The sequence below is a fragment of the Caretta caretta genome, chromosome 28, assembly GCF_965140235.1.
Source record: "Caretta caretta isolate rCarCar2 chromosome 28, rCarCar1.hap1, whole genome shotgun sequence".
Lineage (NCBI taxonomy): Eukaryota > Metazoa > Chordata > Testudines > Cheloniidae > Caretta > Caretta caretta.
In genome coordinates this window covers 6,985,538-7,008,381 of record NC_134233.1, presented here as the reverse complement: position 1 = coordinate 7,008,381, position 22,844 = coordinate 6,985,538, and the positions used below count along the sequence as shown (strand labels likewise).

Below are 22,844 nucleotides of genomic sequence, written 5' to 3'. Positions count from 1 at the left end.
GCTGGTGGGGTCAGTGGAGAAAGGGAACAGGAAGGGCAGGGATATCACTGAATGCAGGATCTCAGCAGTCCTAGATGTCAGGATAGCACATAGTGCATCCCATTGGAAAACATAATCCCAACTATACATACAAAATAATGGGGTCTAAATTAGTTGTTTCCACTCAAGAGAAGGATCTTGGAGTCACGGTGGATAGTTCTCTGAAAACATGAAGTCAATGTGCAGCGGTAATCAAAAAAGCTAATAGAATGTTGGGAATCATTAAGAATGGGATACACAATAAGGCATAAAATATCATGTTGCCTCTATATAAATTCATGGTACGGCCACATCTTGAATAAAGTATGCAGATGTGCCCGCCCCATCTCAAAAAAGATATATTGGAATTGTAAAAGTTTCAGAAAAGGGCAACAAAAATGATTAGGGGTATGGAACAGATTCCGTATGAGGAGAGATTAAAAAGGATGGGACTTTTAAGCTTGGAAAAGAGATGAAGAAGGGGGGATATGAGAGAGGGCTATAAAATCAAGACTGGTGTGAAGAAAGTAGATAAGGAAGTGTTATTTACTCTTTCTCATAGCACAAGAACTAGGAGTCACCCAGTGAAAGTAATAGGCAGAAGATTTAAAACAAACCAAAGGAAGTATTTCTTCACACAACGCAGAGTCAACCTGTTGAACTCTTTGCCAGAGGATGTTGTGAAGGCCAAGACGATAACAAGCTTAAAAAAAAAATTCATTGAGGATAGGTCCATGAATGGCCATTAGCCATGATGGGCAGGGATGATGTCTGTAGCCTCTGATTGCCAGAAGCTGGGAATGGACAACAGGATATGAATCATTTATTGATTACCTGTTCTGTTCATTCCCTCTGGGATACCTGGCATCAGTAACTGTTGGAAGACAGGATATTGGGCTATATGGAACTTTGGTCTGACCCAGTATGGTCGTTTTTATGTGCTAGGAAATCTAGTGAGTCCAGTGCAATGGGAGGGAGTAGGAAAATCCCTGGGTGTGGAGAACACTGGGAAATTAGAAGCTACAATTCAGGAGCAACAGACTAATTAGTCTGGCAAAGCTGAAAGTGAAAAATAAGAATCAGGTCATGTGACTTCAGGAATGAGGGACTCCAAAATCCAAGGAGCCTGCAGAGAAGAGAGATTGTGGCTATTACACATGGCAATGAAGGAGCAAGACTCTCCATATCTCAAGAATTTTCACTACAAACCTAGGCCATTTTCACATGCTGGGGTGCAATCCAGACCAGTGAGGAGCTGTATCTTCTGTAATCCTGGGTGAGATTCAATGTTCTGCAGCTGGAGCTCCCTTGTCTGGATACCCCCAGCCAGCATTCAAGGACGCACTGAGTGTCTGTGTGATCAGTAACCCTGGACCAGCAGCTCTGACTCCAGCAGCCTGCTTCTTACACCCCAAGCACATTCTGGTCTGGGTGGAGTAGGCTCAGGATTTGAGAAAAGGCCGGGGATATGAACATTCTCTTGGTTATGCTGGACCAGAGGAGGGCAAACTATGGCCCGTAGGCCAGATCTGGCCCACGGGACTGCCAGCCTCGTGCCGCAGCAGGGCTAAGGCAGGCTTCCTGCCTATTCTGGTTCCATGCAGCTCCTGGAAGGAGCTGGCTCCACATTCCTGTGGACCCGGGGTGAGAGGGGCAGAGGGCTCCGTGTTCTGCCCTCACCTGAAGGCACATCCCCCCACAGCTCCCATTGGCCTGGAATGGGGAAGCGCGGCCAATGGGAGCTTCTGGGGTGGTACCCGCAGGCAAGGGCTGCATGCGGCAGAGCTACCTGCCCTACCCCACCACCAGGAGCCCCTGTTGGACATGCTGGCAACTTCCAGGAGCGGCACAGGGCTAGGGAGCCTGCCTTAGCCCTGCTGTGCACTGCTATGACCCCAGAGCCGCTCAAGGTAAGTGGCACCAGGCCAGAGCCCACCCCCCAAAGCCGTCCTGCTCCCTGCACCCCAACCCCCTGCCCTGAGCCTTCAACCCCCTGACCTGAGCCCATGCCACACCCCACATCCCTCCTGCACCTCAACCCCTTGTCTTGAGCCCCTTCCTGCACACTGCCCCCCTCCAAAACCCCACACTCCCTCCCACACCCAAACCCCCTGCCCTACATTCATGGCCCTGCATACAATTTCCCAACCCAGATGTAGCTCTCAGGCAAAAAGTTTGCCCACCCCTGAGCTAGACCTAACCCCCAGTTTTTCTTCAACACACAGGAGATATCTGACACTCTGTGATACTGCTCCTGTGCTCTGTTCCCAAAGTGTTCTGTACCGGGGTGGGTCTCTGGTCATGTGTGTGTCACTGGCATATTGGGGTGATGCTGAAACAGGACAGAGTAGAGGTGGCATTGTGGGGGTGGCATGAACCTTATCTCTTCTTTTCCCCTTCCAAGAACTGAGGCGACAGGAATCCTTACCCAGCGAGGTCACATTCTCATAGTTCTCCTGCATGACGTCTCTGCAGAGGGCTCTCTGAGCGGGGTCCAGCAGAGCCCACTCTTCCCTGGTGAAATACACAGCCACCTGCTCGAAGGTCACCGGCCCCTGAAAGAGCAAGAGTCCAACACTCAGGACCTACAGCCCCACTATTTGCGTGGGAGAGGCACCAATCAACTGGAAGGTCTGGGTGGATCGCAGTCAACAGAGTCCCACCGACATCCCGCTCAGAGCATCCCTGAAACACCAGGGTGAGGGGACGAAGAGAGAGCCCCTCCTCTCTCCCAGCAGATCCATCACACACCTACTAGCCACAGACTGATATAGGCGATGGAGCCCCTAGCAGGGTCCAGGGAGAGCTCCCTGGTAGGAAGCCTAACTCCCTGCTCCTTGTGAGGAGCTGGATATGAAGGGAGGGGAATCTCCCCTAAGCCTGACTGGTGGGTGCCCCCTTCATCTCTCACAGCAGCTGCTGGTTAGTCAGGTCAGGCTACAGAACTATGAGTCTGGTTAGATTTCCTAGCCCCATGTAGGTGGGTTATTTTCTGTTCAACAAATTAGAGCATTTCTACCTCCGAACCTCATGGGTCTGTTCCTAGAATCTAGGCCATTTATTAAACAACTGCCAGAAGCTTTGCCACCCCCTATCCTCCTCCCTTTCTCCACCCTGTGCATTTCCTGCCGCTCTCCAACCTCCAACCCAGATGGTGCAAACCTTCCCATCTCCGGTGTATTTGCTGTCCCTCTCCCTCCTGCAGGAACCCACCAGCAACCCCCAGATAATCCCTACCTGAACTGACTCCTCTGCAGCCATTTTTCTTCCCTGTCCCATGGAAGGATGGGATGAGTTGGAGCAAAACATGGACGTCATTCTGCAGCCTGGCCGGGCAAGAAGGGTAATTGTGGGGGTTTCAGAACAGGCTTTAATTTATTTCACATCACGATTCCCCCAGGCCCTTTCCCTGCAGACAGAGATTGTAAATTCTGCCATGCTGAGAAAATGGTTGATCTCTTTATTGCAGTGTAGACCTGGCCCCTCCTGCCAGACTAAGCCCAGAGACACATTTTTAATCTCCCTTCCCCCTCCACCCCCCGTAACAAAGTCTCTGAACACAATGCTAGAAAACAGCAGAACCAAAGGAGTCATTGTGGGGGATTCCCTCAAACACTGACCCCAGGGCAGCCACACCCCCTCAGAAACTGGCTTTTCCTCTGTCTGATCCTTTTCTTTTTCACTGGAAAGTGATTCTGTCCAGGGATGCTGCAATGCATGTGTCTGGGTGGATCAGAGAGCTGGAAATCTCTCTCCCCACTCATTTCCACCACTGCCCCTTTCCGTCTCTCCTTCCCCTATCTTCTCTCCCTGCCCCTCTGGCTGGGAAAGCCACATTCCTGGGTTCTTTGCTCTCCATGGCTGGATTTTCTCCTAACAATTGCTAACGGGAGGAGAAATGAGAGCGGCTGTTTATGCAGAGTCACTTTCATGCCCGTCCCCAGCACTTTCCCTGAGGTCTCTTAGTTACCTGGAGTCTCTGGCTCAGAATTTAGTATTAACGGGCCCAGGGCTGCCCCAGGGGGCTAGTACCGGCTGGAGAAAGGCATCACCTGGGCCAGGCAGAGAAGAAGCTTTAATTAACATCACTTCCCAGCACAGAACCCCCGCTGGGGGAGAAGCAGCTCTGAAGCCTGGTCTCCCAGATCACACTGGAGGCTGCAGCGTGTGACCCAGGGAGCTGAACCCCAATATCCTGAGCGGAGAGGGACAGAGCGTTTGAGCAGCCTTCCCTCCTTTAGCTCTATGGGGAGAGCAGCGAATGAGAGCATGTCCTCACAGGGAGAATTGCTCATCTCATTTGCCCCACTGTCCATCTGGAGTCACTCCTTGTCTTTTCTTGCAACGACAGCAGATTAACACTGGTCTCAATAAGAAAAGGAGGACTTGTGGCACCTTAGAGACTAACCAATTTATTTGAGCATGAGCTTTCGTGAGCCACAGCTCACTTCATCAGATGTGTACCGTGGAAACTGCAGCAGACTTTATATACACACAGAGAATATGAAACAATACCTCCTCCCACCCCACTGTCCTGCTGGTAATAGCTTATCTAAATTGATCAGCAGGTGGGCCACTTCCAGCACAAATCCAGGTTTTCTCACCCTCCACCCCCCCACACAAATTCACTCTCCTGCTGGTGCTAGCCAGTGGAGAGTGGGGTGGAGGGTGAGAAAACCTGGATTTGTGCTGGAAGTGGCCCACCTGCTGATCACTTTAGATAAGCTATTACCAGCAGGACAGTGGGGTGGGAGGAGGTATTGTTTCATATTCTCTGTGTGTATATAAAGTCTGCTGCAGTTTCCACGGTACACATCTGATGAAGTGAGCTGTGGCTCACGAAAGCTCATGCTCAAATAAATTGGTTAGTCTCTAAGGTGCCACAAGTACTCCTTTTCTTTTTGCGAATACAGACTAACACGGCTGTTCCTCTGAAAACTGGTCTCAATGAGACCAGATTTCAGAAAGAATGAGTCCAGAATCCTCTTGAAGGGATCATTATGTGGCAGTTCTAATCCCCTTCCACCTCCCTCACCCTCAGATCTATTTCAAGGGCTCGGGGGAAGAATTTTCCCTACAGAACTGGAAGTTAATGCAGTATTCATGAGAGGAGAAAAGTAAAATCTGTGATTTCATCTCACAGTGATTGATAAGTGAATAGAAAGTTATCACGGAGAATGGGCATGGCTGGGGAATGCCGGGCAGTACTTGGAGCCAGGATTCCATCACCAGCTAACAAGTGAGAAGGAGTGTGGTGAGGATCAGCTCCCAGAGCCTCCGGCCAGGGGACTCCAGACACCAACCAGTTCCCAGAACACAGACCCGCCAGGCAGGGTCTAAAAATTCCTGGGTATGGAGAACACTGGGAAATTAGAAGCTATAATTCAGGAGAAACAGACTCTAAATAGTCTGGAAAAGCAGAATGTGAAAAATAAGAATCAGGGTCATGTGACTTCAGGAATGAGGGACTCAAAAATCCAAGGAGCCTGCAGAGAAGAGAGATTATGGCTATTACACATGGAGATGGGGGAGCAAGACTTTCCATGTCTCAAGAAATGTCACTACCAACATAGGCAATTTTCGCTTGCTGCAGGGCAATCCAGATCAGTGAGGAGTTGTGTCATCTGTAATCCTGGGTGAGATTCAATGTTCTGCAGCTGGAGCTCCCTTGTCTGGATACCCCCCGCCAGCATTCAAGGACGCCCCGAGTGTCTGTGTGATAAGTAACCCTGGACCAGCAGCTCTTACTCCAGCAGCCTGCTTCTTACACCCCAAGCACATTCTGGTCTGGGTGGAGTAGGCTCAGGGTTTGAGATAAGGCCAGAGGCAGGAAGCTTCTGCTGGTTATGCGGGACCTAACCCCTGGTTCTACTTGTGTAAACAGGATATATTTGACACTGTGCGATACTGCTCCTGTGCTCTGCTCCCAAAGTGTTCTGCAGCAGGTCGTGTGTGTGTCACTGGCATGTTGGGGTGATGCTGAAACAGGACACAGCAGAGGTGGCATTGTGGGGGTGGTGTGAACCTCATCTCTTCAGTTCCCCTTCCAAGAACCGAGGGGACAGGAATCCTTACCCAGCGAGGTCACATTCTCATAGTTCTTCTGCATGACGTCTCTGCAGAGGGCTCTCTGAGCAGGGTCCAGCAGAGCCCCCTCTTCCCTGGTGAAATACACAGCCACCTCCTCGAAGGTCACCAGCCCCTGAAAGAGCAAGAATCCAACACTCAGGACCTGCTGCCCCACTCACAGTCTCACTATTCGTGGGGAGAGGAGCCAATCAAATGGGAGCTCTGGGTGCACTCCAGTCAACAGAGTCCCACCCCCACCCCGCTCAGAGCATCCAGGAAACACCAGGGTGAGGGGACGAAGAGAGAGCCCCTCCTCTCTCCTAGCAGATCCATCACACACCTACTAGTCACAGACTGATAAGGAGATGGAGTCCCTAGCAGGGTCCAGGGAGATCTCCCTGGTAGGAAGCCAAACACCCTGCTCATTGTGAGGAACTGGATATAAAGGGAGAGGAAACTCCCCAAACCTGACTGGTGGGTGCCCCCTTCATATCTCACAGCAGCCACTGGTTAGTCGGGTCAGGCTCCAGCACTGGGAGTCTGATCAGTTTTCCTAGCTCCATGTACATGGGTTATTTTCTATTTCACAAATGAGGGCATTTCCACCTCCAAATCTCATGGGTCTGTTCCTAGAATCTAGGCCACTTATTAAACTAGCCCTGGCAGGTTTGCCACCCTCTGTCCTCCTCCCTTTCTCCACCCTGTGCATTTCCTGCCCCACTCCAACCTCTAAACCAGACTGTACAAACCTTCCCACCTCCGGTGTATTTGCTGTCCCTCTCCCGCCTGCAGGAACCCACCAGCAACCCCCTGATAATCCCTACCTGAACTGGCTCCTTTGCAGCCATTTCTCTCCCCTGTCCCACGGGAGGCTGGGATGAGCTGGAGGGAAACATGGACATCATTCTGCAGCCTGTCTGGGTGAGAAGGGCAGTTGTGGGGGTTTCAGAACAGGCTTTAGTTCATTTCACATCACGATTGCCCCAGGCCCTTTCCCTGCACAGAGACATCCTAGATTCTGCCATGCTGGGAAAATGCTTGATCTCTTTATTACCTTGTAGACCTGGCCACTCCTACCAGGCTAAGCCCACAGAGACATTTTTAAACTCCCTTTTCCCTCCCCCTGCCCCATGACAAAGTCTGAACACAATACTAGAAAAAAAAGCAGAACCAAAGGAATCACTTTCGACGATTCCATCTGACACTGAAACAATGGCAGCCACACTCCAGCAGGAGAGGGTTGCCATTCCAACTCTAATGAGAGTAATCAATTAAGGTATTATCAGCAGGAGAAAAAAAACTTTTGTAGTGATAATCAGGATGGCCCATTTCAGACAGTTGACAAAAAGGTGTGAATAACAGTAGGGAGAAAATTAGCACGGGAAAATAGTTTTTAGTTTGTGTAATGACTCATCCACTCCCAGTCTTTATTCAAGTCTAATTCCAGCTTGCAAATTAATTCCAGTTCTGCAGTTTCTCGCTGGAGCCTGTTTTTGAAGTTTTTTTGTTGAAGAATTGCGACTTTTAGGTCTGTAACTGAGTGTCCAGGGAAGTTGTGGCACAAACAGGGACAGGATCCAATTAACTCACCTCCCCCCTTTCCCCGCCCACCACTTCTCCCACGGGAATTTCCTGGCTGCACAGAGACAGTTCAAACCTCTTCCTCCCTGGCATCCCAGCGACCTTCCCCCCCAGAACTCCAGCTTCTCCCCTCCCTACCAGACACCCCCAACACCCCCCACACCACAGGGGACCTTGCCAGGCCCCAGTCTCTGGTCCCCCGTGAATCCCAGTGGTGCTGGGGGCAGATCCTGGCTGCAGCTCCACTGGGGCTGAGGCAGCTCCGAGGCTTCTCCCAGATTCCCTGGGGCAGAGAGTCACTTTCCTGTCCATCCCCAACACTTCCCCATCTGGGGTCTCCTACTCACCGGGAGGCTCCAGCCCAGGGCCTGGTGCAGGTAGAGCCTGGGGCTGCCCAGGGGGCTGGTCACAGCTGGAGAAAGCCCCCGCTGGCTGGGCACGAAGGGGTTAACGACAGCGCCCCCCCCAGCACAGACGCCGGGGAGCAGCAGCTGCCCAGCCCAGGCTCCTGGATCACACAGAGGCAGCAGCAGCGTCTGGTCTGTGCCAGAGCCCCACTGCCAGGAGCTGCCCCACCCCCCGTCTGTGCCAGGCCCCGCCCCCAGGAGCTGCCCCGCCCCCAAGCTCTGGGCTTTGTTCTCCCGGCCCTGCCCCTCCAGCTGCTGCAGCCCCGGCCTCGGCCCGGAAACCCCGCTGTGGCTCACACTGAGCACGCACAGTAACAGCTGCTGAAACTGGAAAAAGGCGAGTGTAGTGCCCACCTTTAAAAAAGGGAAGGAGGAGGATCCGGGGAACTACAGGCCAGTCAGCCTCACCTCAGTCCCTGGAAAAATCATGGAGCAGGTCCTCAAGGAATCAATTCTGAAGCACTTAGAGGAGAGGAAAGCGATCAGGAACAGTCAGCATGGATTCACCAAGGGCAATTCATGCCTGATTAATCTAATTGCCTTCTATGACAAGATAACTGGCTCTGTGGATGAGGGGAAAGCAGTGGATGTGTTATTCCTTGACTTTAGCAAAGCTTTTGACACGGTCTCCCACAATATTCTTGCCAGCAAGTTAAAGAAGTATGGGCTCGATGAATGGACTATAAGGTGGAGAGAAAGTTGGCTAGATTGTCGGGGTCAACGGGTAGTGATCAATGGCTCCATGTCTAGTTGGCAGCCGGTATCAAGTGGAGTGCCTCAAGGGTCGGTCCTTGGGCCAGTTTTGTTCAATATCTGCATTAATGATCTGGAGGGTGGAGTGGCTGCACCCTCAGCAAGTTTGCAGATGACACTAAACTGGAGGAGAGGTAGATACCACTGGAGGATAGGGATAGGATACAGAGGGACCTAGACAAATTAGAGGATTGGGACAAAAGAAATCTGAGGAGGTTCAACAAGGACAAGTGCAGCGTCCTGCACTTAGGACAGAAGAATCCCATGCACTGGTACAGACTAGGGAAAGAATGGCTAGGCAGCAGTTCTGCAGAAAAGGACCTAGGAGTTACAGTGGATGAGAAGCTGGATATGAGTGGATATGAGTCAACAGTGTGCCCTTGTTACCAAGAAGGCTAACAGCATTTTGGCTTGTATAAGTAGGAGCATTGCCAGCAGATCGAGAGGCGTGATCGTTCCCCTGTATTTGACATTGGTGAGACCTCATCTGGAGTACTGTGTCCAGTTCTGGGCCCCAAGCTACAAGAAGGATGTGAAAAAATTGGAAAGCATCCAGCAGAGGGCAACAAAAATGATTAGAGGACTGGAACACATGATTTTTGAGGAGAGGCTGAGGGAACTCGGATTGTTTAGTCTGCAGAAGAGAAGAATGGGGGGGGATTTGATAGCTGCTTTCAACTACCTGAAAGGGGGTTCCAAAGAGGATGGATCTAGACTGTTCTCAGTGGTAGCAGATGACAGAACAAGGAGTAATGGTCTCAAGTTGCAGTGGGGGAGGTTTAGGTTGGACATTAGGAAAAACTTTTTCACTAGGAGGGTGGTGAAGCACTGGAATGCGTTGCCTAGGGAGGTGGTGGAATCTCCTTCCTTAGAAGTTTTTAAGGTCAGGCTTGACAAAGCCCTGGCTGGGATGATTTAGTTGGGGATTGGTCCTGCTTTGAGCAGGGGGTTGGATTAGGTGACCTCCTGTGTTCCCTTCCAACCCTGATATTCCATGATTCTATGATTATCTTAGCAAAGAGAAGTTGTTAGACTTTCTGCTGTACTGCTCTGTTCCCAGAGCGTTCTGTAACAGGGGAGGGGAGAGGGCTAGTGGGTGTGTCATTGGCATGTCGGGGTGATGCTGAAATAGGGCAGAGTAGAGGTGGCATCGTGGGGGTGGCGTGAACCTTAACTCTGCATTTCCCCCTCAAAGAATGGAGGGGACGGGAATTCTTACCCAGCGAGGTCACATTCTCATAGTTCTCCTGCATGATGTCTCTGCAGAGGGCTCTCTGAGCGGGGTCCAGCAGAGCCCCCTCTTCCCTGGTGAAATACACCGCCACCTCCTCGAAGGTCACCAGCCCCTGAAAGAGCAAGAGTCCAACACTCAGTACCTGTTGCCCCACTCACAGCCCCACCATTCTTGGGGGAGAGGAGCCAATCAAATGGAAGCTCTGAGAGAGAGGCAGTCAGCAGAGTCCTATCTCCACACTGCTGAGAGCAGCCAGGAGGCATCAGGGTGAGGGGACGAAGAGAGAGCCCCTTGTCTCTGCCAGCAGTTCCAATATGCACCTACTAGCCACAGACTGATACAGGAAATGGAGGCCCCAGTAGGCTCCAGGCACAGCCCCATGGTAGGAATCCCAAAACCTTCCTCACTTCCAGCAGCTGGATGTGAGTGGCTGGGGCATCTTCCCCACACCTCCCTGGTGGGTGCCCCCTTTCCATGTCACACCAGCCTCTGGCTAGTAGTTTGAGGGGTCCACACTGCAAGTCTGGTCAGTTTTCCATGCTCTGCCAAGGGGGTTGGTTTGTCTGTTTCCTGTTTCACAAATTAGGGAATTTTCTCCCCCAAAACCCAAGCGTTTGTTCTGAGGATCTAGGCCGACGTTAAACAAATCCCAGCAGGTTTGTCACAGTCTGTCGTCACCCAGGGTATTCCCTTCACCCAGAGTATTCCCTGCCCCCTGCAGACCTCATTCTCCAGAAGTTGCCACTTCTTCAGCATTTACTGCCCCTCTCCCTCTCGCAGGAACCCACCAGGAACCCCCCCAATAACCCCTACCTGAGCTGGCTTCACAGCAGCCATTTCTCTCCCCTGTCCCATGGGAGGACGGGATGAGCTGGAGCGAGACGTGGGCGTCATTCTGCAGCCTGGCCGGGTGAGAAGGGCAGTTGTAGAGGTTTCAGAACAGGCTTTACTTCATTTCACATCACGCTTCCCCCAGGCTCTTCCCCTGCAGGCAGAGATTGTAAATTTTGCCATGCTGGGAACAGTGGCGTAGCCAGGTGGAGAAAATAGGGGGAGTGGAGATAAAAAAGACGCCACCCGCTTGTACTCACCAGGCAGCGCTCCGGGTCTTCAGAGGCACTTCGGCGTCGGGTTCTTCACTTGCTCCGGTCTTCGGCGGCACAGAAGGACGCCCCCCTCGCCACTGAAATGCCGCCGAAGACCAGAGCGAGGGAAGGACCCCGACGCCGAAGAGCCGCTGAAGACCCCTAGCGCCGCCTGACTCGCCACCGAAGACCCGGAGCGCTGCCAGGTGGGTAAAAATTCCAAAGGTGCCAAGAAATTTTAAAGGTGCCACTTGTGCTCGGTGGGGGAGCGGCTGCTGTCCCGCTCCCCCCTTCGCTACGCTACTGGCTGGGAGCATGATCAAAAAGCCCCCATAATGCAGCACGGACCTTGCTCCTGTCCTCCGTCCCCCGCTCCCAGCTCCCCACCCCCAACCAGGACTAAACCCACGGAGACACATTCAAACCCTCCCAGCAACAGAGGGTGAATTAAACACTGGAAAAGACCAGGACCAAAGGAGCCCCTTGGGGGGGATTCCCCCTGACACCGTCCCCAGGGCAGCACACTCCTGGAGCAGGGGGATCAGGGGGCACAGCAGAGGGCCAGGGCAGCGGCCAGACTGGCTGGGAGAAGGCTCCCTTCCGGCCTTGACGATGGCAGCAGCTCCGGGCCCCCGGACACCCGGGGCGGGGGCTGCGCAGAGCCCGGGACCCGCCCAGCCCCAAGGTCTCTCTCACCTGGAGTCTCTGCTCAGCAGCCGCCGCCAGCAGCGCCCGGGGGTCTCTCGCCGGAGGACGGTCTCGCCCGGAGGACGGTCTCGCCCGGGGGTCTCTCTCAGCTGCCCCCGCGGGCCCCGGCGCTCTCGGCTCTTTGTTCTCCCCAACTCCTGCCTCCTTCCTCCCGGCACCCACCGCTCCTGACGGCCCCAGCCCCTTCCTGTGCCCGTGCCGCGCCCGCCGGGGCTGGGGACTCGCCCCCCGCCCACTCCCCGGACAGCCCCGGGCTCTGCTGAGCCGCCCCCCCAACAAACCCACTCTCCTGTTGGTAATAGCTTATCTAAAGTGACCACTCTCCAGAAAACCTGGATTTGTGCTGGAAATGGCCCACCTTGATCATCATACACATTGTAAGGAGAGTGATCACTTTACATAAGCTATTACCAGCAGGAGAGTGGGCTGGGGGGTGAGAAAACCTTTTGTAGTGATAATCACCCATTTTTTCATGGTTTGTGTGTATAAAAACATCTTCTGTATTTTCCACAGCATGCATCCGATGAAGGGAGCTGTAGCTCACGAAAGCTCATGCTCAAATAAATTGGTTAGTCTCTAAGGTGCCACAAGTCCTCCTTTTCTTTTTAGGGTATACATTAAGCATTTAAAATAACGTTAAATATAAAAAATGTGTTTTGAATTTATAAGTGGGGCGGGGGGTCTCACTGGGTGCCTTGCTTTGTGAACGGAGTCACCAATTCAAAAAGTTTGAGAACCACTGGGTTACACAGGGAAAGGGGACAGAGGGACACTGAAAAAAGCCTGCAGGGGAAATACCTGGGGAGAGGGGTTCCCAACTCCCAAATCTGCCCCGCTCCATTTACTGCCCCATCCCTGGCCTGTATCTCCAGTGCCGAGGACCTCACAAATCCCCCTCTCTGCCAAAGACACTTGCACAGGTATTATCTTCCTGCCAGGCCCCTGCCTCACTGAATAATTGCATAAATGCATTGGTGCGCATCCCCTCCCCCCTGCTTCTTTTTGCAACCCTTCTGCCAGTTGCAGTCGGCAGCAACACGGCCCGGGTTCAATATCTAGGGGTTCCTTTTCAACAACACCACACAGAACCTGCTCGAGCCCCGACCCAGGAGCCTGGGACAATTCCACACCAGCCCTGGGTATCTCTAGAGGCGACACTCCCCACTGGCAAGCACCGAGTCTGAGGCGATGTCTACAATGCCAATGCCAATGACGGGTTCCTCTCGATAACGATCCACAGCAGTGCGGACCGACGCATGCTCATTTTCATTCTCCGAGTCAGGAAAACCACAAAAGCCTCTTCTTTTGTACTGGAACAGGCAAAAATAAGGTGACACTAAATTATGCTGATTGCTAAAAGCAGGTTTAGGGGGTGTATATTTTTGAAAAAAAAATCAATACAGATCCTTCTAACTAGCAGCGTGAGATAAAAAAAAGAACACAGAGAAACCTTGTCAGCAAAGGCTAATGTCCTAAATGGGAACTCAGCAGCGGTTTGTAACTGGGGGAGCATGCAGTCTGAATGTGTATGACCCGACCCCGTCCCCCATCCCCACATCGCAGTAGGGCTTGACACTCTCTCTCTATGCATCGGTGTGATGGCTGAGTGGTTAACCAAGCAGTGACAACCCAAAGAGGTTCCCTGAGCATAGGCGCTGACTTCTACTGGCACTGGTGGGTGCTCGACCCCCCTCTGCCCCCAGCCCCGCCCTGACTCCACCCCTGCCCCGCCCCCTCCCACTCTCATTCCAACCCCTTCCCCAAAGCCCCCTCCCCAACTCCACCCCCTGCCCGCCCCTATTCCGACTCCTTCCCCAAATCCCTGCCCCGGCCCCGCCTCTTCCCTGCCTCCTCTCCTGAGCGCACCACATTCCCGCTCCTCCCCGCTCCCTCCCAGAGCTTGTTACAGCTGTTCGGCAGTGGCAATCACTGGGAGGTAGGCAGAGGAGCGGGGATGCAGTGCCCTCAGGGGAGGAGGCAGAGGCGGAGGTAAGGTGGGGCAAGGCGGGGAGCTTGGCTGCTGGTGGGTGCAGAGCACCCACTAATTTTTCCCCATGGGTGCTCCAGCCCCTGAGCACCCATGGAGTCGGCGCTTATGTCCCTGCACGCAATATTTTAAAATTCAGAACATTTTATTTGTCAATAAATAAATGTGGAGGCTCCAGCATGGCAGTGAGGAGCACAGGCTATTGGATGCACAAGGGTGGTATATCACCCTGTAGCCCCCCTCTCCCCTTCTGGGACACAGACTCGGTGGTGAGGCTGCACCTCTCTGCCCAAAACGACTCCCCAGAACTGTTCAGGAGCAGTGCATGACCACTCTTGTGTCCTCCCTTTGCTTCGCCATCAGAAAGTCATTTTTCTGCAGGGAAGCAAAGAAATCTGTGGGGGACATGAATTCTGCGCGTGTGCATTGGCACTGAATTCCCCCAAGAATAAAGTTTGAATCTTGCAGATGGCTTGCAGAATATGAATCAAGCTGCCTCTGTCCAGGAAATGCCACCCTGCTCTTCCAGGAAAAAAGACCCTGCTGCAAAAGAAATTATGTGACTGGAATCATAGTTAAGGCTACGATTTAATCCTGGGTATTTTTAGTAAAAGTCATGGACAGGTCATGGGCAAGAAACAAAAAATCATGACCTCCAACCTATACCATAATTACCCCTGTTTGAATCTTGGTGGGGGGGGAAGGTGGAGGGCCCCCAGCAACAGCTGCTTTGGGGGGAAAGCCCCGGGGGGCCCACTGTGCCGCTGGGGAGGGGGAAGCCCCAGGCGCCCACTGTCACTCTGGCCATTGCTGGGGGGGAATCCCTGGGGGCCCGCTGCAGCTCTGGCTGCCCTGGGACAGCTGCCCCAGCCCAGAGCCTGCACCCAAACTCCCTCCCAGGGTCCGCCCCCCAACCCCCTGCCCCAGCCCAGAGCCCGCACCTCATGCACCCAAATTCCCTCCCAGAGCCTGCCAACACCCCCCCCCGCACCCCAACACCCTGTCCCAGGCCCAGCCCAGAGCCTGCACACAAACTCCATCCCAGGGTCTGCCCTCTGCCCCCCAACCCCCTGCCCCAGCCCAGAGCCTGCACCCAAACTCCCTCCCAGGGTCCGCCCCCCAACCCTCTGCCCCAGCCCAGAGCCCGCACCTCATGCACCCACACTCCCTCCCAGAGCCCGCACCCCATCCTGCATCCCTGCCCCAGCCCAGAGCCCACACCCAGCACCCAAACTCCCTCCCAGAGCTTGCACCCCCTCCTGCACCCAAACTCCCTCCCAGAGCCTTAGGCGGGTGGGGGGCGGGCAGGACTTGTTCTGGGCACCACCAAAAGTTCTATAAACCTGACAACCCTGAGCCAGAGCCAGTCATTGCACATCTCTCTCCTTACGGGAGGGGACTCTGTGCGATGGGGAGCTGCTGGGGCTTTATTCCTTCCTTTAACCGCTGTGGAAGGGTAAAGGGGGAGAGAATTTGGGGGGGAGGGATCGCTCAGTGGTTTGAGCATTGGCCTACTAAACCCAGGGTTGTGAGTTCAATCCTTGAGGGGGCCATTTAGGGATCAGGGCAAAAATTGGGGATTGGTCCTGCTTTGAGCAGGGGGTTGGACTAGATGACCTCCTGAGGTCCCTTCCAACTCTGATAGTCTGTGATTCTGTGATTCTGTAATTGGTTCCTGTTTCCCAGGTGGAAGAAAGACAGGCAGGCTGAATGTAATAAAACCAAGCTAGCAGAGGATGGTTTCGATCCATCGACCTCTGGGTTATGGGCCCAGCACGCTCCCGCTGCGCCACTCTGCTGCATGTGGGATGTTTCCTACAGGAAGTCTTCACAGTGCAGCTCACAAGCGGTGCCCTGGAGAGCTGCGCCCATGGGATTTAGGCGCTTTCTAGGAAGGGGATTCTACACGTCTTGCGCCAAGTCGCCAAAGCTGAACTGAAATGCGAGCGCTGCACTCCCAGCCGGGCTCTCCTTCGTCTAACGATTCAGCAAAAACAGCCCCTTCCCCTTGCTTTTCTGGGGGTAAGATCCAGCCGGTCTCCTGCCCCCCCCCCCCCAGGCTGAGGAGGGGTTCCCCGAAACCCCCAGTGTCACAAACACCCTGCGAGGGGCCCGGTGGGGCAGGGCCAGGCCCGGGGAGGAGCCGCCCCTTCCTGCCCCCCCAGCCCGGGGAACCTTTGTGTGTTTGCAGCGGGGCCATGGCCGGGGCCGGGAGGCAGCGCGGTGGGGCCGGGGGCAGCGCGGAGCGGGGCAGGGCCCGGGTGGGCCACGGGGGTGGAGACACGCATGGGGCCGACACGCTCCTGCGGGCAGGGGCCGAGCCCGGCTGCCTGGTTCGCCCCCTGCCTGGGTCCCGAGCTCCCCGCGGCCGGAGAGGGGCTGGCCGGGGCGGCGGGGGGCGAGTGTCCCGGGCCGGCTGGGGCGGAGCAGCCCCTGCTGCGGGGCTGGTGGGGGGGAGCCCGGCAGCAGCTGGGCCGGGAGCTGCAGGAGGGGCTGGGAGCCCAGGAGGGGATGGGGGCAGCTGGGGGAGAAGGGAGGAGAACAGGAGTGGGGGGTCAGAGCCGGAGCTGTGGGGTGGGAGGAGTATCTGGTGCTGGGGATGGTGGGGTGGCTTAGAGCTGGGAGTTTGGGGCCAGTCGATTTACGGGAGGGGCTCAGAGCTGGCGATTGAGGGATGCTTGGGGGGCTCCATGTTCAGATCTGGCCCTGCGGGAGCATTGGGGCTTGGAGCTGGGGAAAGTGGGGGACTGTCTGAAGTTGGCTGCTTCGGATGTGAGTGAGGCCCTGGGGACGTGGGGAGCTGGGGGTTGGGCTGCACCCCGGTTACGGCAGCCTGGGGCCCTGCCGTGGCCTTTTCTCTGGAAAAGCCGCTCCCTGTTTCACCGTCTCCTCTCAGTCTGAGTCCCCCTGACTCTGCAGGGCAGGACGGGCCCTGAAATCGGACAGCTGGGAGGCCGTTTGCAGCAGTTTCTAACCCTCTCTCCCCATCTTCCAGGAGCCCCCACGAGAGCATCGGGCCCCTCTGGGAAAAGAGAGAGAAGCAGCCAAAGCCGAGGAGCAGCAGCAAAGCGAGGAGCTGCTGGTAGGTGCCCAGGGCCCAGGTTTGCCTGGGATCCCGGGGCCCTGAGTGACGGTGAATGCAGGGCCCGGCCTGCCAGCCTCAGCCAGAGAACCGTCCCCACTGGAGCCCAGGGAGAGGGCAGGGTCCGACACGGGGGTGACATGATGCCCTTAGGGTGCGGGAGGCTGCTGGGCCGGAGAGAGTCAGTCTGTGTGAGCCCAGAGCTCCTGCCCACGGGCTGTCTGCGTGTCACAGTGACTGGGGAGCCTTTCTAGCTCCTAGGAGGGTTGGGGAGGAAGGAGATGAAATGTGGGCTGCAGAGATGTAGGATTTGGCTCAGTGCAAGTTGATGAAGTTCTGGAGGGAAGTCTCCCTCCTGTTGGTGATGTACAGCTCTCCCCGGCCTTTATCCCTCCTCTCTTCCTGGGATAAATGAACTTCCCATCACTCACCGCAAGAGATCTTGTGTTCTGGTAAATAACTTTGTCACCCGCCCTGAGGCGCATTTATGATTTTCCCCAGTTACCAAGCAGATGAATTTCAATGTTGATAAATGCAAAGTAACGCACATTGGAAAAGGTCATATCAAATACACCGAAAATGATGGGGTCTAAATTAGCAGTTACCACTCAAGAAAGAGATCTTGGAGTCATTGTGGATAGTTCCCTGGAAACATCCACTCAGCGTGCAGCGTCGGTCAAAAATGTGAACGGATTGTTGGGAATCATTGAGAAAGGGAGCGATAATAAGACCGAAAATATCATATTGCCTCTGTATAAGTCCATGGTACGTCCACACCTTGAATACTGTGTGCAGATGTGGTCGCCCCATCTCATCAAAAATATACTGGAATTGGAAAAGGTTCAGAAAAGAGCAACAAAATGATGAAGGGTATGGAACAGCTTCCGTATGAGGAGAGATTAATAAGACTGAGGCTATGGCTACACTATGCAGTTTTAGTGACACGGCTATGCCGCTCCAGCCGTGCTGCTAAAAGGCGCGCAGTGTAACTGCTGTTTGTTGGCAGGAGAGAAGTGCCAGTGTAGACAAAGCCTGAGACTGTTCAGCTTGGAAAAGAGACGACGAAGGGGGGGTATGGAGGAGGTCTATAAAATCATGAATTGTGTGGCGAAAGTAAATAAGGAAGTGTTCTTTTCTCCTTCCTATAACACACGTACTAGGGGTCACCCAGTGAAATGAATAGGCAGCAAGTTTAAAACAAAGAAAAGGAAGTATTTTTTCACACAACACACAATCAACCTCTGGAACTCCTTGCCAGAGGATGTTGACGGCCAAGACACTAACAGGGTTCAAAAAAGAACTAGATAAGTTCATGGACGATAGATCCATCGGTGGCTATTAGCCAGGATGGGCAGGGATGGTGTCCTTAGCCTCTGTTTGCCAGAAGCTCGGAATGGGCAACAGGATGGATCACTTGATGATGACCTGTTCTGTTTATTGCCTCTGAGTCACCTGGTGTCACGGAGTCCCTGGGCGATGCTCTGGAACTGCTCCCCATGAAGCCAGTCAGGACTCTGGGGTAGTCGCCTTTCTGTGAGCAGCCTGTCTTCAGGACACACAGCTCACACAGCTTCCACCTTCCTGGGTCTGACCTCGGAGCATTCAGCATCCTCTGCCCCTCCGTGCGCTTCCCCCCAGCGAGTCCGCTCAGGCGGGGCTCCTAGGGAAGCCAGAGGGTCCTGCACCCCAACTTCGCAGTCAGACGTGACTCTCAGCCAGCCAGTAAAACAGAAGGTTTATTAGACGACAGGAACATGGTCTAAAACAGAGCTTGCAGGTGCAGAGAACGGGACCCCTCAGCTGGGTCCATTTTGGGGGGCAGTGAGCCAGACAACCACGTCTGCACTTCACTCCATGTCCCAGCCAGCCCCAAACTGAAAACCCCCTCCAGCCCCTCCTCCTCTGGGCTTTGTTCCTTTCCCGGGCCAGGAGGTCACCTGATTCCTTTGTTCTCCAACCCTTCAGCTCTCACCTTGCAGGGGGGGAAGGGCCCAGGCCATCAGTTGCCAGGAAACAGGGTGTTGGCCATTCTCTGTGTCCAGACTCCTGCACACACCTGCCCTCTAGGGCTCTGCAATGATCATACACCCTTACTCCACCCCCTAGATACTTAAGAACTGCCTAGGGGAAACTGAGGCACCCCCACACTATTCAGAGGAAACATTAAGAACAGTCCCACTTCGTCACACCTGGCATTGGCCACTGTCAGAAGAGAGGATACTCGGCTAGATGGACCATTGGTCTGACCCAGTATGTCTGTTCTTATGTTCTATGTTCCCCTGTTACCGAGCCACCCTCTCCCTGTTGCAGAAACAGATGACAGCTGAGAGGCAGAAGATGGTCTGGGAGTGGCAGGAGCTGCGAGGGTTTCTGGAGGAGCAGGAGCAGCGGCTGCTGTCCCAGCTGGAAGAACTAGAGAGAGCCATTGTCCAGAGAAGGGATGAGGGCATCTGCAGACTGTCCTGGGAGATTTCCCTGCTAAGTGAGAGGGGAGGAGAGAAGGGGCAGCAGCCACTGAGCCAACCCCTGCAGGTCAGACTGTCATCGCAATGATCATACGCAGCGTTCCTATAGGAGCTCCTCAGCCTTAGACCCCAAAGCACTTTACAAAGTGGGGTCAGGGGCATTATCCCTATGGGACAAATGGGGAAGGTGAGAGAGCGGGAGGGGCAGAGCCCTGGTCAAGGTCACATAGTGAGTCTGGCAGCGGCACCAGGGATGGATCCTGGGAGTCCTGGATGCTGCAGGCCCACGACCTTCTCTCTGTCTGCATTTGCACTTGTAGGGTGAAATCCCCGCCCGCACCATGCTGAGATCCCGAGCCAGGCCTAAGGCTCCCCTGCTACCAGATTAATGGGTTTAATGGGGCCAGGAGCCTTCTGAGTCTCTCAGCACTGCAATTTGACTTTCAGTGCAGAGAAATATCTTCTGCCTGTAAAGTGCCTGGGGAGAAGGTTTCCACAGTGGCGACCTGCCAGCAGGGATTGCTGGGGCTGCAAAGGGGAAAGTCCCTGGTAGGGCGTGGCAGCTGCCCTGGGAATGTCAGCCTGAAATTCCCCTACTACCCAAGGCGTCAGTGTTGACCCCTGCAGAGCAGGAGGCCTCCCCACCCAGGGACACCCCCCTCCCCCCGACTGCCTTCTCTTTCTCTCCCTCTTTAGGGTGCTGGGAGCACTGGAAGCAGGTATATCCTTGGCTCCATTTTGCTCTTCCTTATGGGCCATTAGGTTTGATAACTGCACTGAATAGGAAGCTTCCCCCTGCTCTTGGAGCATGTGATTCTGTCTCCCCTAGTGGCTGACTCAGGTAGGAGAAGAGCCGTTCACAGTCTGATCGCTAAAGAGGTCACAGCAGGGCTGCTAGACACAGGGCCGATGGGACCGACCTGGCCTGTCTCCTGAACCGATGTGGCCATCACGTATTCAGAGGGTGCAGAAATTCAGCTTTCACATTTTTTAAAGTGAGTTCCTGGCCCTCAGCATCTCCCCAGTGGAAACGGAGACAGCGTTGCCTTGCTGGGGCTGCCCGAAGCCGTAGCTCAGAGAGTGTGAACTCTCCTGTCCCCTGTTAATGTCATCGGAGTGTCAACTGAAGTGACGACACTTTGATGTCAACATTCAACGTTCCCTGACTGATCACCTGAGCAGGTGGGGCGGGGCGGGCGTGAAGCCTTTGCTTGGTGGGAATAGGACAATAGTTCTCAAACTGGGGGTCGGGACCTCTCAGGTTATTACATGGGTGGTCGTGAGCTGTCAGCCTCCACCCCAAACTCCACTTTGCCTCCAGCATTTATAATGGTGTTAAATATATTTAAAAGTGTTTTTAATTTATAACGGGTCGCACTCAAAGGCTTGCTATGTGAAAGGGGTCACCAGTACAAAAGTTTGAGAATCACTGGAATAGGGGAGGGAAGGAAGGACAGAAGAGAGACACAAGGACAAGGAAGCAAGAAAGAAATGGAGAAAGGAGGGTGGGAAAGAAAGGGAAGAACTAGCAGGGGCCCTACAGGGGTGTCTGGGAAGGGGGCTGTTTTCCTCCTGAGTGATACTGAGTGTGACAGACAAAGACTTAGGAAAATACTAAGAACTAAAATTATATTTCCTACACGAAGGGCAGATTTTCCCCTTGTTTTTTGTATGTGGGTGTGTCATGGAGAGCAGTGGGTGTTCTGCTGTGAATGGAGCAAGTCATGGAGGCCTAAACTGATGCCCTGGGCCACTGACCATAATGGACAGTGCAATATGGCCCTCTCTGCCAAATGAGCTGGACACCACAGGGTTACTGCTTCAGCTGAAGGGCTCAGGGGTTTTGGCATTAAAGGACCCAGTTTCATTCCCCGCTGAAGACCTGGGCTCTGTCTGTGGCCACTGTCAGAATGTAGGACCTGCCCACACTTTGGTCTGTGTCTCCTCCTGTTCCACATAATTCCAGTGCTGGTGCCCCTTCTTACTGCAGTAAACCAGCATGGGAGGTGGCTCAGCACCCCACAGAACCAGAGCGTCCCTGAGAAAGCTCCTGAACAATGTCTCCATTCCTTGCTCTAGTGTCTCCCCACTTCCCATCTCTCTGGAGAGCACAGGGTTGAGGGCAGGTGACTCACTGTGACAATGACCATCTCGGGCTACAAAGCTCAGATCCAGGTTTCCTGGAGTTTGGGGGTTGCTGGGCTCAGGGTCTGGGGATCAGGCCTATTTCTCACCCCTCCTTTCCCTAGCAGGGAGGATGGGACTTTTTGGAAGCCGGAGCCGGGGTTTGTGGAGCTGGAGAAGAGACTCAGCGATTTCTCTCTGAAAAGCGCCCACCTGCAGGAGGTGCTGCTGGGATTCAAAGGTGAGTTGGAGTCTGGGGGTGGCGTCTCCTCTGGTTAGAGCGACCCTGGCCCTGGGGAGGAGTCGGAGACTCTAGTGATGTCACTGATCCTGGGCTCCATCTTGCAGCCCCAGCACAGCAGGTCGCCCTTCCCCATGGGAGTAGCCCTGTGGGACTGGCTCTGTCTGCAGCGGCTGCGTTATCGGCCTCAGTCTGTGTCACCATCCTCTAGTTAACAGCAGTTCCATTAATAACCAATGGGAACCTCCCCAGGAATGCGAGAGCCTGAATTCTCACCTCTCCCGTCCTCTCCTTCCCCTAGAGATGCTGGGGAGCGACACAGGTACGTGTCTCTCGCTGATGGGCCGGGGGAGATTTCAGAGCAATAACCATGTTAGCGACAGGGGATTGCAGCCTCCGGCTCTTGGAAGCTGTGGAACAATGTGAAGCGATGTTACTTTGTTCCTGCACCACTGTATTTTCAACTGACTTGTCTCTTAAATATTTTAGCTCATGAACGTCACATAAGCATTTAAAGTTTTTTACAGGTTTTTTTACTACTCTTTTTTTGCTTTTGCTTTTTTTAATTATTGAATTTTTTACAGCCTAAATTAATTTTAGTAATTTTATTTTGACATTTTTAATTGCAGTAATACTGCAAGAATGGTTTTTTTAATTAAGTTTACACCGTCTGATTTTAAAGCTCTTTTTTATTTTAAGACCACTGAGATTTTGACAATTTTTCCTGTTTCCAATGTCTGCTTGGTACTTTTTTTAAAAAACACAGAGGCTGAGCATATGTATTTGAAAGTTGTTCGTATAGTTAGAGGTTTTTAGCTTTTTTGTGCTTTAAAAAAAGACTTTTTGTATTTGTTGTGACTTTTTAAAATGGGTAATGTATTTACATTTTTAACTTACTATTTTAGTGCACTTTTCACTCTTGGGACAGGTTGTAGTTGATTTTTACACTTTAATAAAACCGCGATTAGCGGATAATTTTGTTAAAACAGCAATTCAGTCACTTTTTTGCATAACTTGTACTTCAAGTACGAATAGGTTTTTTTATGAAATGTTTGCTCTAAGCATTTCTTATGCTGAAATTATGCCTTAA

The 22,844-nt window shown here is 53.4% G+C and overlaps 3 protein-coding genes across 7 annotated transcripts in view; all 3 read right to left on the bottom strand.

Annotated features, from left to right (window-relative positions):
* Window positions 1–11,901, bottom strand: part of LOC125629205 (uncharacterized) — a 262,178-nt gene extending 250,277 nt beyond the window's left edge. Inside the window, exon 1 of the mRNA XM_075124112.1 lies at window positions 11,887–11,901. The gene's annotated coding sequence lies outside the window, so the exon portion shown is untranslated. The remainder of the gene's footprint in view (window positions 1–11,886) is intronic.
* The window catches only part of LOC125629204 (uncharacterized), a 570,105-nt gene that overhangs the window by 2,873 nt on the left and 544,388 nt on the right, over window positions 1–22,844 (bottom strand). The gene's annotated exons all lie outside the window — the stretch shown is intronic.
* LOC125629208 (uncharacterized) overlaps window positions 1–22,844 on the bottom strand; it is a 333,186-nt gene that overhangs the window by 165,074 nt on the left and 145,268 nt on the right. The window lies entirely within an intron of this gene.